Source organism: Opisthocomus hoazin, chromosome 1, assembly GCF_030867145.1.
Source record: "Opisthocomus hoazin isolate bOpiHoa1 chromosome 1, bOpiHoa1.hap1, whole genome shotgun sequence".
Taxonomy (NCBI): domain Eukaryota; kingdom Metazoa; phylum Chordata; class Aves; order Opisthocomiformes; family Opisthocomidae; genus Opisthocomus; species Opisthocomus hoazin.
Genome location: NC_134414.1, coordinates 102,393,663 through 102,417,839, shown reverse-complemented (window position 1 = coordinate 102,417,839; position 24,177 = coordinate 102,393,663). Strand labels below are relative to the sequence as shown.

General features: G+C 42.3%; 1 long non-coding RNA gene across 1 annotated transcript in view; it reads left to right on the top strand.

Moving 5' to 3' along the window:
* LOC142364167 (uncharacterized) overlaps positions 1-24,177 on the top strand; it is a 56,739-nt gene that overhangs the window by 23,054 nt on the left and 9,508 nt on the right. Inside the window, exon 4 of the long non-coding RNA XR_012766218.1 lies at positions 14,927-14,987. This is a non-coding gene — a long non-coding RNA (uncharacterized LOC142364167). The remainder of the gene's footprint in view (positions 1-14,926; positions 14,988-24,177) is intronic.

The window sequence follows — 24,177 nt, the reverse complement described above, 5'->3', positions numbered from 1 at the left end:
CCAGCTTATTTGTGGTTTTGGTCTACACGTTTCCAGTAAGAATGGGATACAAAGGAATTTCTTTGGACGTAAGCGATTTATGAGCAAATAATATTCTCTGATTTCCTCAAATACCCAATATGTATCAGAGAGCTCACTCTCGTTTTGATTCCTTCAGCACTTTTTTTTTCCCCCCAGTGGTTATTGGATCACTTGCTGTCCCTGTGTGAGATCCAGTTACAGCAGATTTTCTGAAAGAGTTCTGAGACCTCAGAAAAATGAAAAGGAAAAACATCCTTTAAGTAGACTAGCATTAAAACAATACTCATTCTTAATTTATGGGGAAGCATTTAAATTATGTCTGAAAGGTCACTGTAATGAGGCCTTTACAATTAAAAGTAAGAGACTGTTTGCCAGTTTTAAAAAGCACAAAAATATTAGAGATAAGACTTTAATGAATTCAAAAAGATAGACTTCTGGGAAGTTATCTTTGTAAAAGAGGGGATAAATATTAAAGGTCTTTAAAACACATGAATGAAGAACAAGAAAGGGAAGCTTCAGGCAAGGAATAAAGAGTGTAATTAAGGCCCTATCTGTAGAAGGGGCACAAGATGTACCTAAAATGTTAACAAAATTTTTGAAGTCTTGCTAAACTTGAACGATCGTAAATAGAAACAAAATTAAAAGGTACATGACTTTCCAGTGGAAAAGTATTGACTTTTTTTAATTCCTGCAAAAGTTTTCAAAGTTATTTCTTGTGGCTTGGGGAAGCGCACCTTGGCCAAATGTTGTTATTTAAAAGTCCTGTAAAAACTTTCATAATTGTATAGGAAATAATACATATTAAATAAGTGGATTGAGTTATAATTTCTAAAATTAAAATTAGTATCAGTGGCTCCATTCCCTGTAAGTCTCTCTGTAAATCAAATGAAGAGTCAAAAAATGCCAATTTTCTAAATGAGGATGGTGGCTTCTAGAAAATGGTGTCTTTAGGATATGAGAACTTAACCAAAACGTGTACATTCCAAACAGAATAGCTTTTACAGCAAAGAAGAGTATATTTGATTATCTTAGAATAAAATGTAATTGCATTTGTTGTTAATAGACCAATGAAGTCGATACATTCAGAAAATCCTTGATGGGGTAGAGTGGAGTTTTCCACTGTAACCTCGTAAAACTGAACAGAGCAAGTAATGTTTGTTTTTCGTGATGCATTTGATCAACATATTGAAAAACATTATTTGATTTAGAATTTAATAAATGTATTGCCTTCATTTATGGAAAAAGAAAATAAAATTTTCTCCTTTTTTGCTTATAATTTGTGATCCTCGGCTGAAGGATTTTGTTTGGAAATCCTCCCACAAATGGAGTATAACAGCTGGCAAAGTACAAAGTAGTATTTCACTGTACAGCTATAGGGCACTTTTCTACTCTGCTAGTTAAAACAGTGCTAATTTTTGGGCTTCCTGGGGACAAAATTACCATTTCTTTTCTGTATTCCTGCTAATCTTTTAGTGATCGTAGCTAAACCACAGGAAATGCTAATTTCAAATTTTCACCTTTTTCTTTAAAAGGAAAGGCAAAGTAATTTTTCTGAAGATTACTCACAAATACATGTTTCTGCTAGGCAAAGTACCAAAATAACAAAGTATAATTTTGTCTTTTTTGTAGATGTTACCACAAAAGTAATTATATTACTTTCTTTTCCTCTTCCAAATCTGGACTTTCGTTTTTTTTTCTGTACACATAAAGACCTAATTCCTTTTTTTTAAAAAAATAAATAGGTAACAATGATGTAAAGATTTTTATTTTTTTTTTGTCAGGAATGTAATCCTATGCTCCTATATTGGCCCATCTGCCTGGTGTATATTCCTCTAGTGTGTAGCCCCAGATGGCTCATAGTTATAGAGGAATTGCATGTGTATGGATAGGTGATGTGTCCATAAATTAGAATATGCTTTAACCCCACAACATTTAAAACAGTAGGCGTGGAAGGGTAATCTGTAGTGTTCCCTCTCCTTCCTGGAACCTGGAATAATCGTTCTATAATAATTATAAAAAATATTTCTCACCATTCTTTTGTAGCATTTCAGATTCAAAAAATCCCTAAGTAGCTGATATTTAATTTTTATTTTTTATTTTTTGCCAGCTCTCACAAATGTATTAGGCTATTTGAATATTTGTTATATATATACACACATCATGTTTTATATATGTGTATGTGTGTATATATATAAAATATACGGGATATGCATGTGTATATATATATAAAAATATGGGGGGTAGGTGTGTGTAGACATACATATATATATATAAAATGATACTTATCCAACTTCTTCTGGTTGTTTCTATCATTGTGACTGAAACAAAATGTTTTTTCTTCAATGCTAATGTCTCTCTTAGTAGATGATTTGTAAATGTAGTTGTCCTGTTGTGGAACTACCCCTACAGAGAACACACGAAGCGAATATTGCTGGGTGATTCACATGAACAAATAAAGATCAGGGATAAAATTTTGACACAAGTCAATTGCAAAAGCCCTATTGACTCTAGTGGGATGAGAATGTGTGGTGAGAGGATGCACAGTGATACACGAGCTTATTAAATCAGTTACCCCGAAACATACTTTGTGCTGCTTCACCACAATTCACTGACAGTACCCTACTATTCAGCTTATGAAAACTGATTCAATTAGTAGCAAAATTCAGATAAATTTCAAAGTGCTTTAGTTGGATTATTATGCAACAAGTTAAAATACTATCGAAAAGATATTAAACAAAATCAACCTGTGTTAGTTTGAAGTGTTTTCTTAGGATCTTGTTCTGTTATGTGCTTTTTGGAAAAAAAAGATTCTCTTCAGTTTTAGATTCCACACTAAAGTAGTGATCAAGAAGAGTGTTGATAGTCAGCTCAGACATGGGAAACTTAATGGCTTTATATGATGAAGAGTAGTGAAAAGAGATAAGGAATCTGGGGCCGTTTGACCTGGACTCTCTGTACTTCTGATGCACATCCTTCTACAAATAACTACACATGTAAGTCACGCTGGCAGGGCTGCTTACGTGTGTAGCGTTAACAAGTTATGCACATGACTAAGATCAGCCCTCTGTAGCATAGCCATCGAGTCCTTCGGTGTGTACTTTGACTTCTGTGAGCTATGCGAGTGCTTAAATGTCAAAATTAAAGCGTATGTCTCAGGCCTGCCAGAACTGGTGCTGTGTGAACCTGAAGTCCAACTGGTCAGGCGTAGAAGGTATAGCTGGTTTTCTTCTACATGACTCCTGTTAAAAATGGGGTAGGTTTGAAGCGTGAACTGAATGTTTTGTTGTGAGTTCAGTGAATAAGAGCGAGATGTTACAAAGCTGCTTGTTGCTTTTTATCTAAGGAGAGATTGATGCATTGCTCTGTAGAAGATGAAAGCTGGAAGATACAGTCTAGAATATCAACATCTAGTATTTGTGGTATTAGAATATCAGACACAGTAGTGTTATGATTTTAAATAATCAATTTATTCACACATATGAATTAATCTTGTTTTGGAAATATAAAGCCGCATACTTGGTAGTTTTGCAGATACGCTAGTTTTGCTAAGAGTTGCCAAGAAGTAGTTGACAGTTTGGATCAAGGATTGCTGTGGTTGCTATGTGCAAAAGCCTAGAACAAGCCAGCGGGAAATAATACCAGGGTGGGTAAGTATTGCTATGGTTACAGAGTATTTTCTTTAAAGGAGAGGTGGATAACGCAGCAAGAATCGCTGAAACTTAGGTAATATTGTATTATACAAAAAGCAAAAAGAGTGAAAGATAATAACTGTCTTGTGCTCTTAATGGCATTTTGTTAGTTTCCAGCAAAGAAGGATTTAATTAAAGTACAAATAATTCGTGAAAGCTTTGTTAGAAAAATATACTTAGCTTTTAATTTTTAAAAGTGGAATGCCAGCACAATATCTTGCATATTTTGGCTCTGTCTCTTTGTTTTTTAAAACAAAAAGTTTTTTCTTTTTTTTTTGTCAAGTGGATTAAGAGTTCTTTTAAAAAGAATAAAAGTGTAATTATACCCAAATAATTTAATTCATGTGAACTTTTAAGTCAGCTTTTCAGTACATTAAAAAATGTAAAAAAACGCATTTTGCAAAGATACACATAATACAAAATAATTATGAAATAAAAATAGTAATAAATAATAAAAGCCTGCTTTCAGTGGTGCTGTAAATCTGAACTGTAAAATTAATCTAGGAAACATCCTTTTCACTTACAGACATTCTCTAGAATTTAGTTGTAAACACCTCTGTTGGTTTGATCTTGCAGATCAGGGTGTGGAAGACCACTGTACAGCTGAGAGTTTCCATTTTGTTATTTGGGAAGATCTTTTCCTCCCCCTTGCCATATTTATCCAGAGGTATGGTGTGAAGCATCCAGACTGCATGGGCTGGACCATGCCCAGCTCGCCCTGCCCTGTCAGCCCTTCAGAAACACTCTGCTGGGAACAGTGGGCTGGGGACCAAGTGGTCTGGTGGGGGAGACAGGACAGATCTGTGCTCTAGGACCAGGAAAAGGGAAACTGTTAATAAGTGGATTCTTTTTTTTTTTTTTTTTTTTTTATGGCTACTGTACTAGATCTATCTGTCACTCTAATAGCCAGGCCTCTGAAAGCTGCGTTGTTTGACTGCACTTCAAGGCCCGTCACTGCAGTTCACTTGAGTCTGGTTGATGGAACCAGATGTACAAGACAAAACTCCTGAGGTGTATAACTGTACTGAAGGTCTACACTGGACCTGGCTAACGTGCCAGTTACATTCCTTGTTCATGCTGGAGGGCATGGAGCAGAATTGATCGTGCTGGAGGGTAAAGGATGGAAAGAGGCATAGATGGACAGTATCTCTGCTCACAGGAACCTGCTCTCCTTTAGAGCATGGCCTCCACCACGCCACATAAATTGTCCATGTCACATCACTGTCTTGGGCACATTTTCTTGAAGGTGAGAAGGGGGAGGATTTAAATTGTCAGGTGAAATATGTTCATCTATTTGTGGCTGTTTTCCATAGTTTTAGTGCTATTTTGCCCGTACTATGAGATAGGGTTGTGAAACTTGGAGGTGAGGCATCACCCGTTTACTTTGCTCTTGATAAGTATACCTAAACATGGAAATAACCTGCTGTACCTAGTAGTGCAGACTCTGGCTATTACAACTAAGATCGAAGAACCTCTTTAAGATAATCTTATAGATTTACCAGAAAAATCCTGACTTGTATACAGTAGCCATGTAAGAAGGGTTATGAAGTACAAAGTGGGGAAAGAGTGGTCCCAATGGGGACAGAGTATACGGGAGCTGGAGTTCATCTGTGTATCAACACTGAGACAAGGACCCTCAGAAGAGAAGTCTGGGACAAAGACCTGAGATGGAAGAGAAGTAAGGGAACTGAAATCCACTGGGGAGATGAGGGGTGGCCACTTGGGCAGGAAAATAGGGAATTTAAGCAAGAAGTCCCAAGAGGAAAATGAGATCTGGGATTTGGAAACGTGATGGACTAGAGACTGGGATGAGAGAATGGGAGAAGCGGAGACAGTGGGAGAGTATGATTGTGATGAGGGCCAGTGCTTGTAAGCTTAAGAGTGAACGAAGAACAACTCTTGTAAGGAAAAAACGAAGAGAGTAAAAGCAGAAAACAATTAAGGCTGAGGAGATGGGTGTAAAAGTTGTGTGCAACTCAAGTACACTGCAATCTGCTGTGAAAAGCCAAAGAGTTCTGAGCATGGCCTGCTGTCTCTTCTTATTTGTATGTCATTTGTAGCTGACCCAGTGTCAAAGTAGTGGCTTACATGGAAGAGAGCATCTTACTGCTGTGGTTACTCCCTCTGTTAGTACAAATGGTAGAGGTCTGTATTGTGGATCCAACCATATCACACTGCGGTCAGGCTACTTTCCCATGAAAGTATTTGTTCTACATTTTTTTTCCTAGGGCTTTAAAAATGTGCTGAATATAAATATGTTGACTAATAAGATAGTAAAATCAGGAACTAAAAAATTAACTGAAGTCGGAGTTGATTTTGGCAATGCCATCTTGGCTCACTGTAGTTCTGATTGATTAGTGATGATAGAGGATCTAATTACACATTCGCATAACGCTTATTCCAAAGGACTTCCTCCTCCACTCCCTACTTCAGGTGGATTTGCCTGGGGATGCATCAGATTTGATAGCTACAGACCCTGAAAGCTGTGTGGTGAGTGAGGGGAAATTTTCAAAGAACAAATGACTTCAGGTAAGGGCACTTGAGTGCTGCCCCAGGGCTCTGTTCCTGCCTCTGTCACAGCGGTCTGCGAGACATCAACCATTGAGTACTCACCAGTGTTGAAAAGTTGGTTTACCTGCTTGTTTATGCCCTGCTTTTGCTGTGTTTTGATTGTTGGCTGTGCTAGGCAGGCTTTTCCTTCAGCGAGGTCAGTGCTAGCTGCATTTTGAGGGTCTCTGACTCCTGGCTGGCAGTAACTTAGTCGGAGATGATTGCCTTCTCGCCAAGAGCCATCGGAGGGCCTTGCTGTGGGGATGGCTGAGGTGGTTTGGAAGCAGCTGCTGCACTATGGCAGCCTGCAGCTCAGCCTGTTAGGTCACCTGGCACCACTTCTCATTTCCGTTCCGGTAGCTTAAATTGGATGACCACAGTTAGTGGTACTTCAAGCCTTACTCTCTTACACTTCAGTTGTCCAGGTGTGAAATGAAGATACTTCTTGTTCCTTTTTTCATAGGGAGGTGGTGCTTATATTATGGAAGTCATTTTCACAGGATACGTACAGTGGTGACAAGCCCACTAAGAAATTTGCACACTCTCTTTCTCTCAAAGCTCAAGTTAAATAGCATACAGCAGGAAAGTCTATGGCTATATGGTGAATAGCAGAGTAAATAAGAATATTGGTTTGCTCTTTGAACAAACAGCTAATGATCTTGTGCGCTGAATGGGATGGACCTGTACAAGAAAATAAACCCAGGTTTTGAACAGTAACTGAAGACTGTTATCATGGTGTGCACACACATAAAGGGAGATTGACTTCAGGTTGCACAGGTGTGCTTCAGTCTGGCCCCGTCTGCCTTTTGAGTGCTCAGCTTCACACAAGATAGCTTTTTGTGCATCATACATTTTTAGAAGTACTAGTATTTTACACACCTGTAAGCCTTTTTACCTTGTTAGTGATTCTGTAAAAAAATTAAGTAACTGGGAGTACTAATTCAGTGATAAAGTTTACCTGGTATAACTTATTAAAAAAGAGTTCTTAAAAGCTGGTCACTGTGCCAGTCTGCACGTACCTCCATCTGGCTAACAACATGGAAGACAGATTTAGAAAGTAATTGAGACAATATCTGTGAAAATCATGGGTTTCAATCCTACTGTTAGGTGCAATGGAAGACTACCATAAGCAAACTTTACATTTGGTAGGACTGAAAATTCCTATTCCTTCTCCCTGTTCTGTTCTTCCTCTACATCCTTGCTTGAAAGCTAGCTTTCATTCCATTTGCCTAGGTCCCTCCCTTTCTTTTGCTTTCCTATGATTCTCAAATTAAACAGGACTTGATTTAACTAGTGACATGCTATTGAAAAAGTCAGGCTTCCAGCCACGAAAACTGTGAACAAGCTATTTAAATTTTAATTGATGCCTCACATTTGTAGAGGATAAGTTTTTGAAATAAGCTGTTCAAACTTTTCAGGGGTAAAAAACTAATGGCAGTCTCTCAAAGACCAGAGAACTTTTAAAGACAACTTTTTTGGTATTATGTAACATGCTTTGATTTCTTGATACAGCACCAGCAAAAGCAAGTGTAGTTCTTGTGCAGAATGTTGCTGCTTATTAAATATAACGTTGAACAGCTGTAAGAGCGATTGGTCTGACAAGTCCAGAGAACTAGGGTGCTTGGTTGCTGATCATCAGTCTGTGTTTATGCTGTTAAGTTTTTGATGCCCTGAATAATCCTGGTGAGATAACACTGAACAAGAACAATAGATTGGGAGCCCCTGAAATCCTCCGCCTTTTTTTCTGCTGGGGATGACTGCAGGACTTTTAATTTTGAGTATAATCATTGCTTGAGATTTCATGCCAAGATACTAGTATGCTGAAAAATACTGAGCAGATGTTCCTACAGACAAATACAAGACAAACATTCTTCCTGTTTTTGTGTACATGGAACAACTATTCACTTGCATTGGAACAGTCCAGGTATGAGAGAGATATTTTTGTCTTCCTGTTTGTGTGCTTACGTACAGCAGAATGAGATTATTGACAGGCATGTCAAGTAACATCCATTAAACCCCAAAAGGAGGCCTTAAGGATATCCCTTCATGCCACAATCGCAAAATTAGTATTGTAGATCAAACAGGAGACCACAACACCAAAAGCCTGAAACTGCAGCATGCCGTGATAACACTGCAGAAGAAATGAGCGGAATCAGTGGTAGCATCCCTCGATTGGCCTTGCTGAGGAAACGGAATACACGCCAATATACCTGCACGGCTGCTAGTCCCTGAGGAGCTGCAATATCCCTGCGCCTCTCTGAGCAAAGTGATCAAGTTCGTCTTTTCCTTAGACATGTTGGTCTGGAGCTGCTTTTCATTGTTTTTGTATTGTAGTTTTGTATTTTTCAGTTGTGTGTTCACAGTAAAGAAGAAATATTTGAAGATACTTTTCCCTCTTTTTTTTTTTTTTTAAATTGCAAAGGTCATGGGTCTGTAAATATTTTGGAGTATAAAACAGGAATTGAAAATATGGAAGACACTGGAAAAGAGACTAGGAAAATCCAAGCACTCTCTATGTAATTATTTTTGTGTGACATTCAGTGAAATTTCATTGGTGATATGAGGCATGGGTGCGGGACCCTGGTATGTTTTGGATGATTTGTTTCTGCTGCCAGTATCTGAAGCGTTCTTTGTGCTGCAAGAACAGACACTAGGTCTCCATGTTTGTTTCCCTTTTTATGTAGCGGTAAGATGGCCTAGATTTGCCCCTATTTTTCGTTGAATTATAAGTAGTTTCTAGTTTATTGCTGAATATAATTGCTCTTGCTTTGGGACAGACAATGTATACTCTTGTGTGAATAAAGAGATTTTGTTGTCTTTTATGAAGGGAAGGATTATTGCAGAAAGGAGGAAGCTGGTTGCAAATTGGAGCACAAATCTTCAGTCGACTAATTCTTCTCCCCTGTTGCTCTCGACTTCTGCCTTGTCTGGACTGTTTTGTTACTGATTAACAGCCCAGAGGACTGAGTGTCACTTTACCCACACGTCTCACCCAACTTCTTCAACTATGTGCGTGAGCGAGAGTTGCATTGTCATTTGGGTGCTGAGAGTGGGTTTCAGTTGCCCAGCTGGCAGTAACTTGGCAGAAAAGGCCTGGGGTCCTGGTGGACACCAAGTTGAACATGAGTCAGCAATATGCCCTTGCCTTGAAAAAGGCTAACAGTATCCTGGGCTGCATTAGGAATGCTGCCATCAGGTTGAAGAAGGTGATCCTTCTCCTCTATTTGGCACTGGTGAGGCCACACCTGGAGTGCTGCGTCTAGTTCTGGGCTCCTCAGTACAAGAGAGATGTGGAGCTACTGGAGAGAGTCCAGTGAAGGTCTACTACGATGATGAAGGGACTGGAGCATCTCTGATCTAAGGAAGCCCTGAGAGAGCTGGGTCTGTTCAGCCTAGAGAAGAGAAGGCTCAGGGGGGGTTCTCACCAATGTGTTCAAATACCTGAAGGGAGAGTGCAAAAAAAGACAGAGCTAGGCTCTTTTCAGTGGTGCCCAGTGACAGGACGAGAGGCATCGGACACAAACTGAAACACAGGAGGCTCCATCAGAACATGAGGAATCACTTTTTCCCTGTGAGGGTAACTGAGCACTGGCACAGGTTGCTGAAAGCGGTTGTGGAGTCTCCATCCTTGGAGGTTTTCAAAAGCTGCCTGGACCTAATCCTGGGCAGTGCGCTCTATCTAGGTGGTCCTGCTTGAGCAGGGGGATTGGATCAGCTGACCTCCAGAGGTCCTGACAAACCTCACCCACTCTGTGATCGTATAGTTTTGGTGAGACACCTCCTCAGCTGTATTTCTTTAATAATAAAGAAGGTAGAAATTACCATTCTGCTGCCCTTCACTACTGTTGTGTCTGGCTACGTTTATTTAGCCCTCAAATTGTCTTCTACAAGTTATTTTTAATTTATAACATTATATTGATGTCTAAAAGTTATTGTTTCTTTTAAAAGCGATAGTTAATTGCTCTACTGTTCCTCTGTAGTACTGAAAGGTCTGTGAATGGTTCGTGTATTTGTGCTGTGTTGCACAGTCTGCATGACTGATGCTTGCCGATACAAGTAAACAACAGCTAGGATGGCAGAACACTGCTCTGTAGAACGTAAGTCTGCTCAATTTATAGACACTAAGAAAACAACTATGATGGGAGGCAAAACAAGCGTCAGAACTCTCCAAACATCTCTAAGCTCCTAGATATAAATTTGTATATGTTGTCTGACCAGACTTTTGGCATAGTGTGATCAGATGGATTATTCTTGGACAGTTGGACAGTTCTTTTCCCTCTGATGTGTTTACATTTTTCTATTGCACTTGATTGTTACCTTACCACTACTTTGATGTGTATCTATATGTAGTTCCACTCATTCTTGCTTAGGGCCATAACGTAGTTTCGAGACAGTCGTGCATACTGAACGATGTACCAATCTGATAGTTATTACTGTACCAAAGTCTCCTTTGGGACAGTGCTACTTCTCTCTCTTCCAGACCAGGTTGCCTTGCTTGTCTAAGTAGCAAAATGCTGATTAAGTTCCCTGCACTTGGAAATTTTGTCCTGCTTGTGGACATGAAACCTTTTTGCTCCCTGTATATCGTTACCTATCTCTAGGCAGAAGTAATGGTAATTTTTCTGTCCTGGCACTGTGTTCTCTGAAACAATTTATTTGATGCTATTTGTTCTCCAGAACACCACTGTTTCGGTAGTGAGTCAGTAGCCTGGATTCCCTGGTGGAGGTTGCTAGTTTGGTGGATGTACTCATGCTGGTTTATATCAGCAGATAATTCTTCCTGTATGTTGACTCAAGACAGCTATTTTGAAGAAGATAAATTTGAAATGTTCATAACACTTCTGTTTTCTTTTACTGCCTTTTTGGGTGAATTTTTTTTTAAAAAATGAACTCTCATGCCATCTTTGGGAGAGTTTTCGTAAGTTTTTTGTAGTTTTTCCTCCTCTTTCTTCCTGCTACAAGTTACTAAACCATTAATGGTCATTTGTGCTGAAATATTGTATTAGTTACAGTAAACCCGCTTGCTGTAAGCTGGGCTATGTTAATTATATCTAACAGGCAAGTGTGGTGTTTTTTATATTTGTTTTATAGTTCAGTTCTCCTCACAGTTCCTTTGGGACTGGAAACTAAAAATATGTTTAACTGTACAGATTGTTCTAGTTGCTAAAGAGCATTTCCTTATTCCTGTAAGGACTTGCTGTGGGAGCAGCTCTGAATTGACTGAGGGGCAAATTTCTGGCAGAACAGAAGTCTTCTCTCTAATGCCAGATCGGGAGAACATCTTTCTCAGATAGATGCTATTGGAATCAAAAAAGATGTCCGTTTGAGGATTAGAAGTTTGAAAGTCACAGTCGAAAAAGTGGCTACCAAGAGTCTGCAAACAAGGTGACTAGTTTAAAAATAAAAAGCCCAGGACCATCAGTAAGTTGTCCAGTAATGGCATCTGATCTTGCAAAATCACACCTAATGTTACGGTTCCACACATAATGTTCTGTCTTGGGGACAAATTTTGTATCTCAGTATTAATGGGCTTTCTACCACATAGTCAGTGGACTTGTTGCAGCAGGAGCCTTGGGATAAGAATTGCACTTGAGTTCATCCCAATAGTGCAAGACAGTAGGACACCTGAAAGAGACCCACATATGTAAAGATATTTAGGATGGCTTTTGCTCAACGTTATAGAATGCTGTGCCTGTGGGCAAACGGGCTTTAGGGATACAATTTCTTGAATTTGCTGTTTTAAGAACTAGATGTTGCTTCAAATGAAATCTGAGAACTTTATTGATGTTGGTGTACCAAATTTTAATGTCTTGAAAAGTTTGAAAATGTATGTTATAAATAAACCTCTTCCCAGGCACAGTGTGTGCTTTTCCTGCAGCAGTGAAACAGGAACAGATGTACTTTGCTATTCTAACCTGAATTCCTTTAAAAATGTTATTCAAAACCTAAGTTTGTAAATTATTCTGGTATAAAGTTGGGTTAGCGGATCACATTGTTTCCCTGTCCCTGCAGAAAATACGTCTGCACCCCAGTTCATTTTATTAGGTTAAAACTTGCAGGACTATTGAACCTAGTGATGCTTGTTAGCATAAAGTGAGAAAGTTGGTCTTTTTGACAGGCGTGGGACTGGTAAGCTGGGGATGAAGCTCTGTTCTTGTCTCAATCTCCAAGCCTTCCAGTGTGATCTGGAGAAAATCATTTAGTATTCTCGAGACTTTAGGTTCTGCACCTATAAACAGGAGAAAAGTTCTGCGAGTACTCGCTAATGAGGCCTTTTAATTCCTGAGTATTGTCGCGATGCTTTGGGATCCTGAAAAGGAAGGTAGCAGATAAAGGCAAAGGACAGATTGCGATGTTCTTCATTTTCAAGATTCGAAAGCGCTATTTGGAAAAGCCTGTTGAAGTTTGAAGTCCTGTTTCCTTAATATATCCGTCATCAAACATAAACACTTTCTTTTTTTTCTCCTCTCTCTCTGGCTCACTTTTCAGCTTTCATTTCTTACTCCTCAGGAAAATCTCCTAAAACTGGTCCATGTGTTTCTGCTAGTTACCATTCTATGGCGTTTTAGAAAAATGAAGAATAATTAAGTAGCTAGAGGAACTGGGCAGTAAAAGGGGTAGCTTTTGGACAATTCATGAAATAGTCGGTGCCTTTTAATGGTAGGGTACTCCCTCTGCTCATGAATTATTCATTTTAATGCTTTTGTTATAATGGCGACAGTGTTCAGGCTCTGAGGCAGTTCTGGATAGCCTTCCTCTGCTGAAATACCGCACAGCAGCAGCTACCATTTGTTTTATAAACTAGTGCGTCTGAGTCAGTAACATAGTGAGTAAATGTATTTTCACAATCAAGAAAATGAGAAAAGGGGAAGAATAACAATATTATAACTAAGAGGGTCTGTTTTGCTGAAGGGTTCAGTTTGTTTACTTTTCTGGGAACTATTTAGGGAAATCATTTAAAATAAATATTTTTACAGATTATTGTGCTTAGTATTAGATGCAAATTATGTCTATAATGAAAACAGACATTAGTGTCTCTGCTCTGTATAGCACTGTGCAAAAAAAGACAGTTTAAAAACGCTCATTGTACATAAGCACTGCAAGTTTTTCTTAAAACTGATGTTTAAAGGTCTCTTTGACATAGTTTTTTAAGATGAAACATAACATAACCACATAACCCACACAGAAAATGTATCTGAGTCATGTGCATACAGAAATAAGAGTTTCTTTGTGGTATCTAGTATCAGTCTCTCATTAAAGCATGGACTTTCCTGAAGAGAAATTCCAGTGCAGACGGTTACGGGTTCTCCCCCCGCTTCCCCCCCGCCTCCCTGCCCTTTTCCGAGGCTGACTTCAGCCCCGGAGCCGAGTGGGGTGCATTAGGGACGGTCCCCGCGCAGAGCGGGGAATTCAGGGCTGGGGACTCCGTGGTACTGGTCTCAGTGGACAGGAGCATGTGCTCCGGCACGGTGCACGCTCGCTCGCTCTGCGGTGGTTTAAAAAGGGGTGTTTTCTCCTCAGCCATATATGTACTCCTAAAACGCCTTCAAGCAATAGATAAGCGCGCGTGGGGGACGGAAGCCATGAGCAGATAGATGAGCGATTAGGTCATTTGGATTAGGACGGAGGGTTTTTTACGCTGAACTCGCTTCGTGTTCTTTGCTGATCAGATTCTCCGCGTGCACGGAGGGTCGAGACTGCGTAAGTAGAGAAGAGAAAACTCCATAGATGGGTATAGCTGCAGAACTGTAAGGAGCATTGAAGAAGAGAGAAGTTTGAATTGAAAGTATATGTGGTTTCGGGGAATCTGAATCATGCAGTATTACTTTCACTTTTTCTAGGCTTGTGTTTCCTATGAACAAACCATCGGGGAGATAGAAGTTCTGATTTAGATAATGTCTTGCAGTCTGTGGAATAACACATTCTGCTGGAGGGGGAGTCCTTTCGGCAAAGGTCGCGCTCCGAGAGCGGAGAGCTTTCCCCGCTGCCCGCGTTCACGTTGTTTCTGCTGGGAATGTCAACTTCGGGCCTTTTCCTGTGAATTTTTCATGTATTTAGATGGCTACCCCACATAAAATGGAAGCACCGATAGGAACCCCTCCTTTCCTTTTTCCTGTAGCTCTGCTCAGACTATTCTCTGTTAGCATGGTAGTGGTACAAAGTGTGTGGTCTTTCAGCTCTGACTAATGCGTTTTGTGCTGTGTGACTGAAAATGCCTCGTAGTCTGCCAGGGCTGACTGAGGGTTGTGGAATGTGATGCCTTTTCTCTGTTTCTCTCCGATTATTTTTTTTTTTCCTTTTTTTTTTTTTTTTTTTTCTCTGCAGTAGAAGTGTGTAGGCAGCTTGTTGAGAAACCTCGAGGTGCAGGGGAAATGCTTGTACATTGTGGAATGCGGCTTCCCCTGGGAGACCCCGGCCGGGCGGGCAGTGAATGAGCAAAGTGGAAGAATGAGAAAGGGAGGAGGCGGGAGGCAGGGACAGATAGGAAAGAGTGAGAGAGGAGGAAGGAAGGAGGTGGAAACGGAGGGGCCCGTTTCCCTTTTTCTGAAGCAATGACAGCTGGTTCTGTCCTGCCTCACATGACAGAGTGCTGTGGAGAGGAGTATTTAAGCTGGAAGCCAGAAAGCAAGGGTGGTCAGCTGATTTTATTTTATTTTTTTTTCCAGGCTTTAGTCAGGTGATCGCTGATGACTACTCAGCCCACCAAGAAGGGACTTCAGCACACAGGTAAGAGAGAAGATGTACACTCTTACATGCGACTGGGGGGCCTGGGGTGGGAGGTAAACAGCCCTAACATTGTTTAAATAGTTTTAAAAAAAAAATACTCCTGACTTGCTCAGTGGTGTAACACTGTGATTGTCTCTTTCAATGCTGCTACTTTTGCTATTCAGTCTTGTTCTGGCATTTTTGTTTGTTTTTTTTTTTTTTTTAAATCTGTCTTTAATTAGAAGCTTTATTGGGAAAAAAAAAAAAAAAAGACCAATTGTGCATTGCTAAATATAGTCCTGGGTATTACATGAATGTTGCATTCTGTTACTTTTTGAATAAAATAACTTTCCATAATGCAAGTGTGTCAAACTCATATTTAGAGGGGAATTCCCAAATACTTAAACTATGAGTCATAAAAAGTTAACGGACCAGTACAACAGTTCGGGATAAAAACTCCGTTCAGCCTCAAGTAGCTGCTTTTGTATGTGCTGGTAGTTAAAAAGGTCTTTAAAAATCTAGAGGTGTGCAAAAGCCGAAGCACTTACAACTCTGCTGACCAGAACCCAAAACATACATAGCAGAGGGTGAAGAGGTGACTGGGGAGGAGGATTGTTTGAGCACTCTCGGTTTCCTGCATCATTTCTTTCATTGTTTGTATCTAAGAACCTGGTGAAAGAGTCTTCTCACGTGCTGAGGATGCTTCAGAGGGCTCTGACTCCCTAATTCGTTTTGTGTAATGTCTTAGCAAACAACACAAAACCAGTAATAAGTGCACTTACTGTAAGTGAAAAATTACAAAATAAAAATGTCTAGTGAGTGTGATGGATAAAAGTGGTTTTCAGATGGTTGTATGCCTGGCTATTGTGCCACACTCCCTTCTCTTTAAACGTAACTATGTGATGTGTTCTTCCTTACCATTACTATTCTTTACTAAAAGATCTCAGATACTCTCTGGAATTTTGAATGACCTGTATTTAAAGACATGTTGAAGAGTTTTTAAGATGAAAAAGGCAGGCAAGTGTTCCGAGCTCCCACCTGCAGCTCTGAAAATCTCCTCCTGGTCTAGGGTTGAAGACAACTTTATTCTGAAAAGCTGTCATGTGAATTTCTGTATTTTACTGGTAACTTTACTCCTGTCTAAGATTCTGCAGTATTTAAAGAAAAACTATTTGAGACATACTTTTTCCTTATCAGTATCTGCAGTGTCTCGTAAGATGCTGGTGCTGTACACAGGAGGGATAAAGGTGCATGACTTTCCAATTACTTTTCATTTCATGATGTTTCCCTCTTCTCATAATTAAAAACGTCTCTACTTGTGACAAGCTGGCTGTGGGATGTTGGTATTGGCTTGTAACACAGCTGATGCTTAGATGAACTTGGATTTAATCCGGGGCAAGGACACCCTGGAATGGAGTAGTGAACTGTTTCTGTTGACTTCAGTGGACCTTTATCACATGCAAACCTGAGGGAACACCCAGCTTTGAGTGACAGATTGGAGGGATAATTGCAAGAAGCATAGGAAGCATCGAAGAGGTTGATAGTGGTAACAGTGTATTTACAGAAAGGGATAAGAGCTGTGAAGTTGGCTTTTGGACTAGATCATGGCGCAGAGAGCATTCTTAGGTTTCAAATAGACCTTGGCAACAGTTCTCTACTGAAGGATTTCAAGACTTTTTTTCCCTTTTTATGGGATGGGAGGAGGAGAGGTTTCATGAGGTGAGGAAAGATTAGTGAAGTGAAACAGTGTCAGGCAATAATGACTCTGGTTAGCAAAGATTGCTCTGAAGAGACTGGTCTGCGTGCCACGAGAGCCAGCAACAAAGCACTTGCTCGTCAGTGTACTCTTCTCTCTGAGAATTGGGATTTGCATGGGCTTGGAGCTCTGGAGAAATTAGGTATCAAGTCTGAAAGTACCCCAAGTTCCTGTAAGCCGTTCCACATGGGCTTCATCATAAGCAAAGTGATCTTTTATGAATGGATGCAAATCTTCTTACGTTTCCTGCAGTTGTCCTTAGGGGAATTCCTGGCAGGTGGGCTTGTTCCGGGCTGGGCGCTGCAGAAATGCTGTCGGTGCACGCTCGTGAACGAGACAGTTCGTAGTCTGACATACGGGCGCTCCTGTGGCGTGAGAGGGGATCGGACGTGTGAAACTGGAACGGGTAAATATAAAACTATTTCAGAGAGTACTGATTTCTTTTCCCCACTTTGTTCATCTAGTGGGGTTTGTTGTTGTTGTTGTTTTTTAATCTATGGGGTTTCTTTGATTTATTGTTTGCCTATGAGCAGTAGCGTCTTTGAATTCCTGACAAGGTAGGCTGTCTAGTTCAAATATGTCTAAAAGATAGGAAATATTTTAATTTCAGGTATATTTCTGCCTTTTCATAGGTGTTTTTAGTATGTTTGCATCTGAAGAGAGGGATTTGTCTGAAATATTTCAAGGGCAGTTCCTAGATTTCCACTTACTGATGTGAGAATATCTTTCAAGTAACTTCTGACTTATGATCCCTTTAGGCCATGTTTGTTTAACCCTGGCATTGTCTAATGATCATGATTGCCTTGAAGCTAAGTAGGAAAAAGTTATTAACTTGCCTACAAATGAGGAACTGATTCTGTGTATATGGCATTAAAAAGGATAACATCTGCAGTATTTAATTTTCCTCAGAGCAGTGGAAGAATTAAAGAGTTCAGCAGATGTACTGAGTAAACTTGCAAGAGCATGAGCTCTTAACACCTTTGAATACAGAAACTTACTTTCATAAATAAAATAGGTTTAAGAATCTCAAGAAAGAATAGCTGAATCACATTAATTTAATAAGATATTTATTATAATGAAGTGTTTTACTGTACATAGTTTGTTTTTATTAACTGTGGAGGATGAAGACCACAGATACTCTTTTTTTTTTTTTTTTTATTACCAGATAAAGGGCAGACCATGCTGTTACTCATTTTAGTAGGATCTCTATATGTGTATTTCAGGGCTTAATTTGACACCAAACCGGTCGTTATTTAAGTGTTATGTCCCACTTTTATCTCAGTGGGATGATGGTGTAGTTGTTCAAAACCCTTCTTACCCCTCTTCCCTCGTTATGAGAAGACTTGCAAGTGCAGACACCAGAAGCCTGGAATAGGATTTTTCACTTCTGGGGAATGAAGCAGCTTGGGCCTTGACGGTGTTATTCACGTGAATCTCACCAGGCTTCGGCTGCGTGCTAAAACTCCAATTGCCTCGCGAAATTTTACTGTCGCCAGGCACAATCGCTCTTGCGTCTTTAAGATCCTCTTAGACGTGTTATTTGGTAGTTTATTGCGCCATTTTAATTGTAAAATAGTCCAGGCTGCTTTAAGTCGTCGCTATTACCGTGACCCGAGGGGTGCAATTACCGCCGGTCCCTGATGGCCCTGGGGCTCCCGCGGCGCTGGCCCCGCCCACGCTCCGCCCCACCCCGGGGCTTGCAGCCGGGCTGGGCTGTCGCCACCTGGCGGGCGGCCGGCAGTACTGCACAGGCCCCGCCCCCGGCCCCGTCCCCCACAGGCAGCTTCCCTGCGCTGGTGGCTTTACAGCCGGAGAGCCACATGCTGGGCTTCGTGCCTCCCCGCCCCCCGAAAGCGAACAAAGGGGTGGACGCAAGGTCAGTGTTCCTCTCCGTTCTCGCTTTCCCCGGCACTGTACGCACGGACTGCGCGACACAGTGCGCTGCGAGCGGTGACGGGCTGGGGGCAAGGTCAAACTGAGAAAAATAAAAAAAATCCACCCCAGTGAAAACCGGTAATTTTCCTAAACAGTGAGAGAAGACTGCTAAGAAGTCTCCGAAGTCTCTCTGTTTACTGAAATGTGACATGACTGTCAGAAAACCGCATTTAGTCCTGCTGCAAAGGCGTGCCAGCAGAGTCGTTTTTAATACGGCTGGATAGCTGGGAAGTGCTCTTCGTAATCCCCCAGAATCTGTTGGACCGTAACAAAACGTTAGAAATACCTAAAGCGTCCTAAATCAAGTGTTTCCTCTTAGTATTTAACGTCAGTGTACCTGAGCTATTTCCCAAATCAATTTGGCTTTCCCTCTTAGCAGCTGAGAAGAAAATAAAAAAAAAATTCTTACGACTGTATGCATTGATAGAGGTAGTAAGCTTCTAAAATAGTCACGAGCTCTGGCACTTAATCACTCCTTCTGATGAATGATTATTCACGAGTGAAAGTCCTGCCAGAACACGCGTATGTTTGAGTTGAGAGCTGTCATTGCAGCAGACGCTCAAAACCTCCGTTAGATGGACTGAATATCCAGCTCACCGCGGGAAAGGAATGAGCGAGAAACCATATTTGATAGTTGAAGGCCTCTGTACTGTCGGAGCCTCCTAGGAATGAAGTGGATACTCTGTGAAATGCGAGGGCTGGATGCAGGGAGCTGCTTGCACGGGACTTGTCGCTGGCGGTTTGCCGTCGTCCCGCCCTGCCACCGCGGGCACCGCTTTGGCCGGCAGCAGCAGGTTGCGCTCCGTGGAATCGGGTGAGGAGGATTTTTCTGAGCCTGAACACAGAAGGTGCCATAACCGGCATCGTGAATGTCCCATGATATACAATTACTGAAGAGGAGGAAGTACGAAAAGAGTTAGTGACGCTAATGACGTGCAGAATTCTTCAGCGAAGTCAGCGCTCAGTACTTGCTCACGGAAAGCAAAATAAGACTGAAATGAAGAGAAAAAATGCTGCAATTTAAATGAAGCAGACTGGATCTTGATAAGCTTCCCCTCCTCCCCCCCCCCCCATTAATTCAGATCATAGCAAGCTTTACAGTGAATCACCTTTTCTGAGGAATTTATTTGTGTGCACGCTTTTTTAAAAGTAGTGTTATGATTTGTCATTTGTAAGGGGAGAATATGGGCAAGCCCCAAAATGGTGACTGGCAGCTGAGGTTGGCGAGCTTTTACATCTTAGGAAGAGTAATCAGAAAATCCGCATTAGGGGTGCTTTCCCAAGGGCCGTGTTCCAAGCTCTCTGGTATTACTGTACGTTCTGAAGCTCGTATTTAGTTTGTGATTCAATCAAAATTCATACAAACAGAAGCAACATATTATGACAAGTTAATATAGTCTGTACCGTGCAGTGCCACTGCTCAAGATGTTGTTTTCCTAAGGATTTTTTTTTCCCCTTAAAAATACAGAGGCCTGGTTTTCTTGCACATCTTCTGTCACAATAATAGAAGCTCAAGACCCATTTTTCCAAATGCTTTCTCCTCATTTATGTAATTATCAAATATCTGAGTGATAGAAGAGTTTTAATCCTCTAACCTGTACATTTCCTCCGCGATCGAAATTCATTGCTCTTTCCCAGCGAAGCCGCCCGCTGCTTGAGAGCCGCTGGGTAGGGATCTCCGCTCTTCGGAGCGGGGTGTCCGGTCTTGTTCTCTCTAAACCTGCGTGAAGTTTGCTCATGAGGAGAGGCCAGATCCGAAGTGTTGCCATCAATCTTGCAAATTGGCAGTTACGGGTTTAATTGTGTTTTAATGTAAATTATTTATTTTAATTGTATTTTAATAGTTGAAATACGTACCAACTGTACATTCAAACTGTCCAGTTGGCTCTGAGCAGTGGCTACGTGGGATCTCTTACTGACCACTCCATATGAAAAATGTATAGAACTGTCTGCTTTTCCACCGACTATTGAAGAAGTTCGTTTCAGTGGCTCGCTAAATTTGAGAGGTCTCCTGCAGGATGAGTTCTTTACTGGGTGCTGTTGTGGGAGCTCCGAAGGCGCAGTGACAGAGCCTTCCCCCTAGCCCAGCCCAGACTGCCCTTTCTCCTCGCATTCCTCTTCCTTTGAACGAAAACGAGCCGCGGAGGTAAAGCGTTTCCGCCGGGCGCTCTGCGCTGCGGGTCGCTGGCGGGCAGACCCTCGCCCCGTACGCGACGCGCGTTGCGTGCTCAAGCTGAGCGTTCTCCTTACTCGAAGACAAAGCTCTTTTCAGAACTTCTCCTCGGTCTCCGAAAAATGCGTTGCAGACACTGATGTAAATGTTTCCTGAGAATATGGGGGGGGGGAATCCCCCCTCCCCAGAAAAACCCCAGCTGTCTGGCTGGAAAAAAACCAGTTCAGCCCAGCGAGTCAGCACGGGAAGCGGCTGGCTGGGGGCGGCGGCTGCTGCGCGCTTCGGGGCTGGGCTGGTTCTGGTCGGTTCTGGGGGGGGGGGGCTCGAACGCGGACCCTCGCCCCGCGCCCAGCCCGCGGGAAGGGGACCTCCAGGCGGCCCCGGCCAGCGGGGCGGGGGCCGGGGCCGGGCGGGCCGGAAGCGCTGCCCGGGCGGGGCGGCCCCGTCACCGGATGCCGGGGGCGCAGCGGGCCGGGGGGGCGCGGCGGCGGGGGCGGGCCGCGGCCGGAGGGCAGCCGCGGTTCGCGGCGGGCGGGGCGGGGGGCGCGGGCGGCGGCTGCGGGGCGGCGGTGGGGGGCGGGCGGCGGGGGCGGCGCGGCAGCCGCTGCTCCTCCGGCGCCTGTTAAAGGGGCAGCTCCGCGCTCGGCGGCGTCTGCCAGCCCTTGGCTCGGAAGCGGCGAGCAGCTCGTTACTGCCGGTGCCCGCTTCCCCCGAGGCACGCGGCGTTTCTTCGGTTTAAGGGAACAGCAAGAATTCGCCTCCAACTAGTAGAAAGCATTTGCCCGCTTAAAGTTCTTTCAGTTGTGAAGGAGCAAAGTAATATTAATAGCCTGCTCTTCGCTCTTTTTGTTCTGCAGAAAGCCGAGATGCTGTTACAGGTGAACGTTACGTGGAGTTACTGCTTTATAGACGAAATACTTGTCACTTTATTCAGTATTAGTAATGCTTGGTTTTGAGAAAATGCAGGCACAGAGTGGGTTGCAGTACTTAGGTTATTTTTGGTTTTGCTTTTTATTAGATTTATCCTTCAAGTAGTAATGTCCAGTTAGTCAGCTACTGGGTGGACAGGCTGACTGGATTCCAACTTTATAAATGTTAACGCACGTTGTGACCGGCCTTGAGTAATAATGGATGGATGGCAGCGTAACGTTCAACCGGAGAGCACGCCTGAGCTATTCCAGTATGACTCTGCTATGTACTGCTGGGGAGGACAGAACGTGTTTCTCAAAAATAGGAAAGAATCTGATAAATGCAAAAAGCTGCTGGGGGAGCGCAGCTTTGTTTTTGCAAGGAAAACAACAGGCAAAGTCTTAAGAGATGGCTTTGCCTCCTAATTAAGTGCTTCAACATGTGTGATGCCATACCTTCATTTTGGGATTTGTCGGCTTCCTGCTTCTGAAAAATCTTACCCTTAGTCTTCAACCATTTTGTAACCATTACCCTATTCAGGAATTGAGCACTGCTACGGATCTTAAAACTAGAAAAGTGAAGCAGTTGTGGATTGATACTTAGCAAGCGGAGTGAGGCAGCAGCAGTCCTCTGATCTTGTAGCTGTTGAGTTACTATGAATGATACTTGTCGTATGTTGCTATAGGTATGAGCTGACATTTGTTTCTTCTTTGCTAATTTAAGCACGAGCGTTGTCTCATAAAATCGTTTAGTCCTGATTGGAAAAATACAGGCACTTTATCAACCAATGATGAGAGTGAGAATTCATCTGCTCTTTATTTTTTAGTATAATTATTAAACATGTACATCTGACATTTGGAAACTTTAACTGAAATTAGTCTCTGTTAAATGTGTTTGTCACTAAGATTTAAATGGGCTCCAGTATATTTGTTTCATGTAGTGGAGGAGGAGGGGAAGTAACATTTGAAAGTTATCACGGGCTTGCCTGGAAGTATACAAATGCTACCATATGTCTGGGGGTTTTACATCATTTATTAAGATGGGAAATAGCCTGATGGTTCATACTTTGAATAAGGTTAAAAAAACCCATAAAAATCTAAAAATGAAGTGGTATTTCTCTGAGAACAGTATTGTGCAGTCCATTCAGCATCTGAGAGGTAAGAGTGATTGGCATTGGCTCTATACACAATAGTGCAAAATACCAATACATCAGGTATTTTTAAGCTATTGTGTGAACAGGAATACTTTAACGTACCAGCACCACTCATCTTTTGGACTTGACTGAGCAGACTTATTTTGTTACAGTGTATTTTTAATCTATCCTGCTTCCGAGAACATTTCTTTGCGGGGGCGTGTAAGTGGTTAGCTGTCCTGGACTTAAATGCAGGACAATCGGAGCTTGCAGGGAATCAGAAGATGCCTGGGCGTGGGTTACATATACTCTTGCCAAACTTCGCTGCGTCTGTGTCACCGGAGGACTGCTGCTGGGCAGGACAGTGGAAGCAGAGCTCTTGGTCTCCCGAAATGTGCAACCTTACTTTATGTTCAGGTTTCGAATCTGTAGCCAGCATTACCTTTGTGGCCACCGCCATGGGTGAGCCGCAAGTGCTGATACTGCATGTGCAGCGATGCCTGGAGCTGGCTTTGGGAGGGATTTAGCTGCAGGATTCCCCTTGTGAAAAAGTCATTTGGGTGTTGGGGGCAGGGGGCACTTGGCAACAGAACTGGCGATGTCCTTAACGTGGAGGAAAGGAGATATGCTGCTCGCTCTTCGTCTGCTTTTGAAGGGTTTAGTTGCTGTTTGCACGCATTTTCCCAGTGGAGGTCTGTGAATGAGGTCTTTAGGCAGTTGAGTAAACAGGGAGCTTAAAGAGCTTTGATGAGAAGTTACCAAGGTGGCACTTCTGGGAGTACCGGCCGGGCAAACGCTTCCAACATTGTACAAAGTTCCCAGTGGCTTAAGGAATTATTCAGGTTTGTCAATTTAATTGCAGTAACGGTTGTGGCATGGCTGCCTTTAAAAAGGGGGTGAGTGCATGAGAGAAAGGAAAAGTTAGGAGTATGGAAGCAGGGAAGTCATCCTTGCAAATCTGTTAGTTGCTCCTGGAACTTTCTTTTTTGTCTTTTGTTGCTTCTGTGCCATTCACGCTTTCTCTATGCACGTGCATCCTGTGCTGGTCCTTCCTCTCCAGCTACAGACTGATAGGATTTCCATAGGAGTGTTTCACAGTTGTTGCTGTGCCTGGGATGGGGGTGGTAATCAGTCAAGGGGTGTTATCTTCCAGTGCCATATTTGCCAAGGCTCTCTCTGAGAAACCAGTAGGCAGGGACCCAGCCAACCCAGCCTCCCGTACGGTGGAATTTGCCGAGCAGATGGCACGAGGATAAGGCAGTCCCTGCTCTTTCTCCAAGCCCTTCCTAGCCAGATCTCCAGAAGG